Raw genomic sequence first — 6,715 nt, forward strand, 5'->3', positions numbered from 1 at the left:
CTATCCTTCATGGGCTATAATAATGTTCATATAAGCCATACTTATTAGTACAAAATAGCTTTCACAACCCCATGGGTCACATTCGCATATCATTTCATGCCCTTTGGCCTTAAAAACGTTGGTGCCACCTTTCAGTGGGCCATGAAATTTATCTTCCATGATCATGCTCATCTTATACTAGCCTATTTGCATTAGGGGACTTTTGAGGTCTAAAATGGGCCTCCTAAGAAAAATGTACAACCAAAATAAACGTTATAAGAACCAATAGGATTCAAGATGATGATGTCAACCAAGGGGGATGATTCACCATTTTTGGAGTAAGAAAGTCAAAAGATTAAAAAATAATAAAATAATAAAACTACTTTTTCAACTCGTATTTTCAACTTATCTCCCTCAGGTTTTACTCAAATTTTGAGCGAGAGTACTCATTGGATGAAAAAATTAATTCATCATCCAAAGAGTACCCATGTTGCATACTTTCGATGAACCCTGCTACACAAAAAATGAGAAATACATGAAAAAACGTGATTGCAATCACATTTTGCATGTATTTCTCAGTTTTCATGTAGCAGGGTCCATCTAAAGTATGCAACATGGGTACACCTTGGATGAGGAATCAAATTATGCATCCAACAAGTGTTTCTCCTCGAATTTGAGTAAACCCATAGGGAGATAAGTTGAAAATATGAGTTGAAAAAAATAGTTTTTCTTTTTTCCCTCTAAAATTTGATGATGTCATCTAATCTTATTTTATTATTTCCACTATTATTTTATAATTTTCTTAGGAGGCCCATTTTACACCTCAAAAATCCCCTAATGGATGACCTCGCAATATGATAAAAAATTGTTCATACCATTTCGAAGATCTCCACCTAGTATTTCAGAGATGTCGACAATACAATTTATGCTTAAACCCTCTCATGTGTGTCTTTTGCGTTAATGTAGGATGACTCTTGGGATTCATCTTTTCCCAATAAGGTATTAGATTCAACCCTCTGAAGGTCCAGGCCATCCGATAAACACCACCTCCAAAAACTTTGAAGCAGTTACAAAGTCTGCAGGGTAAGGCCAATTTCTTACGTCACTTTTTTCCTGATTACGCCACTTGTGCTCACAGCTTCTTGCCTCTTCTTCACCAGGACATTCCCTTCCACTGGGATGAACAAGCCCAAAAATTGTTCAAAGCCCTGAAAGATGCATTATCTCAAGCTCCATTGATTAGCCCTCCTGACCACACCAAATATTATACCCTCTACTTATTAGCATCTAAAGTAGCCATAGCGGAGGTATTAGTCCAAGAAATACCAGATAATAGAAAACACATTATTTATTACATCAACAAGAACCTCTCTAGACTTGCCTTAAAGTATGAGCCAACAAAAAAGACATCCCTAGCCCTTGTACACTCAATACAGAAGCTTTGACATTATATCATCTTATGGACCACCACCATAATAGAAAATATTAATCCCATGAGATATTTTCTCACTCATCATATGATGAACCACAAATACGCCCATTAGATAGTTATTTTGCAAGAATTCGACCTACAGTTCGCTTCCCCTAAAATCAAGAAATCTCTTATTCTTGCAAATTTCATCGCAGATCTCCCTTCAGAGTCTCAATGGTCCTCCATCAATGATTCTTTCCCCAACAAATATTTGTTCTTCATATCTACTGACGACCCTGGTACGGCGAAATCCCCCTCTTTCCTTGAAAGCAAAAGTTCAACCCTCACCTTACATGGGATGATCGAAGGCGCATTTGCCATCAAGCCCCCTGTTACCTTCTGATGGGAGACATCCTCTATCATCAAGGCATCGAAACCATTCTACGTTGGTGTCTTACTCTAGATCAAGTTGGGCAGGTCTTAAATCACTATCATAGAGGAGCCTACGGCAGCCGCCTATCCGGGATGGCCACTACCCAAAATATCCTTCGTGCCAATTACTTTTGCCCCCCCTTGTTTTGTGATTGTATTCAAGAAATCAAGCGATGTGAGCATTGCCAAAGATACGCTCACAAGGAACTAGCTCCACCAGCTCCCCTTCACCCAGTCATTGTCATAGGCCCTTGTTGCAAATGGGGCATAGATTTCATGACTTGCAACCCTCAGTGTTCAAGCGACCATAAGTACATTATGGTCGATGTCAACTACTTTACAAAATCGGCAGAAGTTATTCCCACTTTTATAATAACATAGCAAAGACTATCACGCGGTTTTTCTTTAACCATGTCATAACACGATCCGGTGTTTCCAAAGAGTTAGTCTCAGATCATGGAAAACACTTCGAGAATGAGATATTTCAAGAACTATCCCAACACCTTAGTTTTTCTCGTGATTTTGCTTCCCCATACTACCCTCAATCCAACGGCCAAGTAGAGGTTGTCAACAAAATCCTCAAAACAATGTTACAACGTATGGTGAACAACCACAAAACTAATTGGCATCACATGGTTTTTTCAGCCTTATGGGCATATCGCACAGACGTCAAAGCGTCCACTGGGTTCACACCCTTTCAATTGGTATATGGGGTTGAAGTTATCCTCCCCATTGAGTGCGAGATCCCTACCTTACACTCAGCCATCGAACACCTCTTAGATACCTCACTTTTATATCAAAGGCTAGTATAGTTGGAACACATAGACAAAAATCAACGAGAATCGCTCTAGCGAAACAAATCCCACAAAAAGAGGACTAAAGCCTCCTTTGACTACAATGTAACCCCCCGTTCGTTCACAGAAGGGTAATTAGTCCTTCACTATGTTGTGGCTAGGAAGATTTAGGACCTAGGAAGTTTGAAACATTATGGAAGGGACCATACGTCGTTAAACATTATCTCCTCAAGGGAGCATACATGTTAGCAAAGCCTGATGGGACTTGCCTTAAAAATCTTGTCAACGGGATCTACCTCAAAAAGTTTTATCCATAACATTCAAAACAACCTTAGAATGTAAATGTATGCACCATGAATTATCTTTTACGATGACCACATCATCATGGATGTATGCTAAAATCACTCTCTTATCATGTGTCGCAAGGATCATTCGCCAGCCTATCATCTCGAGTTTGTTGATGGTGCATCTCGATGATCGCAAAAACCTTGTTGCAGTTGTATGGGCCATATATTCTCCTGACCTAACACCCTTCCACCACAATGGGAATTGCATCAAGTTAGCCACCAATAATCAAGCCGAATACGATGTCGTCATAGGCCTCTTGGTTGATGCCTCCACCTAGGTATCAGTCACCTGCATGTGTTCCTTGACTCCCAGCTTCTTTTATCGCAGTTGAAAAGAACCTTCAGGGTACATAACCCTTGCCTTTTTCGAAAATACCTACATGCACAAAGGTTAGCTCATGGTTTTGACCATATCACATTTTAACATATACCAACAAATCAAAATCATGTAGTATACTGCATAGCTAAGCAAATCCTAGACTGGCATGTATAACATATACATCATCATCGAGACACATAAATCATGAACATCATATCCATCAAATAAATGAAAAAGTATATCACATGTATAAAATCATATCACATAAGACACATCATGAGAGTCGCAAAAAGTCATCTATATATATATATATATATATATCAAAAACTATATGTCCAAAAATACATTCGTTGGCCAACGACAGGAAAAAATAAGTCATCAAAAGGGGAGCATCTCAATAATGGGTGATTCCCTTGGTACATGCATACATAAAAATAGATCTAAGGTTGATGTCTAACACCCCCATCAACCCCTACACCCCCTGCTCGAGGCCCTCTGGCCTCCCCCGGTGTTGGAGCCAAAATCGGACGAGCAGTCGACACTGCCACTACAAGTCGAAGGAGCACAGGACGCCTCACTCTATCTTGAGCCATAGTCCTCTCCATCATGTCCTCGTCTAGCATCGCCCAACCAACCTCAGACATCCCCTGAATTAGGGTCACGATCCCAAGCATCCTTGGCAACCCTTGCTCGTGCCTATGAAACCTCTGTGTGAGCCTTTGCAGCCTCAAAACGCTCCCGCAGTCTCTCCATCTCGACGTGATGAGATAAAGTCCCCCCATCTCCCGAGGGGCCACTTATCTCTAAACGTCAATGTTGAGCCAACCTCTCAGGATCCTCCTGCACTGTTTCATCTCTTTGTCATCGTTACGCACCAAATCCACCCGAATGACGAGGATCATTGCCCACCAACTCGGTCAATAGACATCTGTTAGGTCCCACATCTGCAAGTAAACATACATGGTATTAGTATAGATAGATACATCATAAATACATGTAAATAAAGCACAATGCAAAACACACTCATACCTCCTGAGCCCCAAGCATCACCTAGAGGTAGTCCCATCTCTGAATATACATCGAAATCCATGCCAGTATATGGGAACTCCAAAATCACCTGAGAGTTGGAGAGATACCAACCCTCCACCATGCGCATCTAATATCGCCCCACCTCTCCACCCACCTGGGGCATCGCTAGTGTCCATCACCTGATCCCAGGATCTCTTCGATGCCCTACTGGCACCGCAAGTACCAAGCGTAGCATCACGACCCTCTCATAGAGAATGATGCAAATAATGTTGCCATAGCGATAGCTTGGCATCTACCCCCTGCGGACCTGTGTGAGCTGTGTGGTCATCCGCCGGTGAAGAAAGTTGCCCAGTCATAGAATATGCCCTCCTGAAGTCTCTCAAGGACTGCAACCTAAGGCCCTGAAACACGATGTGGTGACATTGATCCAACCAGTTGCACTATCATATACAACGCCACTCGCTCAACTATATCCAAAATTGCCTCAACACGAATACAACCCTCCTAAAAAGGGTTGGGTTCACAATGGTCTCTCGCCCATGTAAGTAGGTCCACACGCCCAGGAGGTATTGGCATCGGTAGTACCTCACCTTGAGGAACTAATCCTATCACAAAATAAACATCCTCCACAACAGTGAATGTCACATCTCGGCCCTAGATATCGAAGGCCTCTCGATCCGGCGCCCATACCCCAATGACAAACTACAAGAACTCGTCTTGCGATCTGAGTAAGGGGTTCTGAACAAATTTTAGCAACCCCCATCGTGTCAACTTCACTCTCGCTCCCACCATGTCATCCCCATCCTGCCCAAAGCATGAAGAAAAGCAAAAATTAGCCTCCTAGGCTTAAAATTTTTCTTTTTGTCAGCCTGCACGTCTGTTTCAAAAATAATCGCGCGGTCATGCACCTCTTCCTCAAACAAGTGTGCAGTGTCGCGTTGATGCTCCCCATACAGTGGCACACTTGCATGACTGCCAGACCCTTTCCAGCGAAGACGTCAGCCCCTCAGTCGCATGCATGTTTCTCGCGCAAGCCATGCCACTGTTCCTCAAACAGTCGCGCACTTGCACGCTTGTTTCTACCAAAGTCATGAGGTCCTCGGCACAAAGACCTCGCAACTTCTTCACCCTCAGTCACGTGATCATGCAACTGCTTTACTTTACTCGCGCGACTATTTCATAGTCGCACGCACAGGTCTTGGCTTTTTTCCTAAAAAGGGTCCATGCATGCCATCATGTACGGCCTATCTACCCTTAAGCTACCAAAATCACAAAGTTTGGGTAGTGACCTCTTACCTAGCTATCCTCACGCACTACATCAGGGTCAAGACGACATCATCTTCATCATCGTACCCTCCATTCCATTACAACAACATACTCTTTTTGGGCCCATCTCACGTTTCAAAGTACCCATCAAGTGCACCTTTCCATGTTTTTTTATTCATCTTGTTCAACATATTTCAGCTTACATATCATTTCATCAAGATGTTTTCACTTAGGGAATTGGTTGTTGAAGTTGCAGGTCTCCTAGCAATTTTTCAGCAAAATGAGTTCCCCTGTGACCGTCGTTAGTTAAGGTATCATTCTCCACTGAGCATGATAGGATTCCTAAAAATATTTGAATATCTTGACATCATTTCTCTGAAATTCACCATAGGGTCCATCATCTCGACCATATTTAGTAGCACCTACCACTTAAACCTGGTAAACGTTCATGTTGATCTATAGCTCCTCCCATACATGGATCACCTCATTTTATAAATCACCTCACACGATTAGAATCCATGACCATTCACTCAAGCTCGGGAGCCATCTCATTCGCATGTCTCGAAGATCAGCCTCATTCTCCTCTTCTTTACTTAATTCTTACCAACCCCACTCCTGGGCCACCATATTTATTCTTTTGTCGGATTAAGTTGAATGCACCCCCACATTCTACATTTTTCCTTCCATCCCTCCATACAGCGTATCCCATCTGCACCACTTCATCAAACTCACACTGAGACTAACCAATGGAGCCCCCGCCCTCATCAAAAGACCCTACATGTATCATTGCGCAAGTCGTTGTCTTCTTGGGGCACTCGTCTTCATGTTTGTACATCCCAAACCACTTTTACATTCTTTTAGCAAGCGTACAAAAAAAAATAGGAAAAGAATTCCCACCCATATTTGTGTGCCTTGTACTCGGCAGCAGTCCCTAAGTCGCCCTTGGTTGGAGCTCGCTTATATCACCAAACCATGATCTACATTCATCCATCAATCACCAAACCAGTTGGAACATGCTCATATCTACACTGGATGTCCTACCAACTCTAGGGGAATTTCCCCCAGAAGAATTGTTTTGAATGTTGCCACTAGCATTACAGCTCCAACCTCGGGCATTTTTTTGTATCCACCCATATTG

Source organism: Pinus tabuliformis, chromosome 3_1, assembly GCF_031772625.1.
Source record: "Pinus tabuliformis cultivar Carrire ecotype Pingquan chromosome 3_1, CPIR1, whole genome shotgun sequence".
NCBI classification, from domain to species: domain Eukaryota; kingdom Viridiplantae; phylum Streptophyta; class Pinopsida; order Pinales; family Pinaceae; genus Pinus; species Pinus tabuliformis.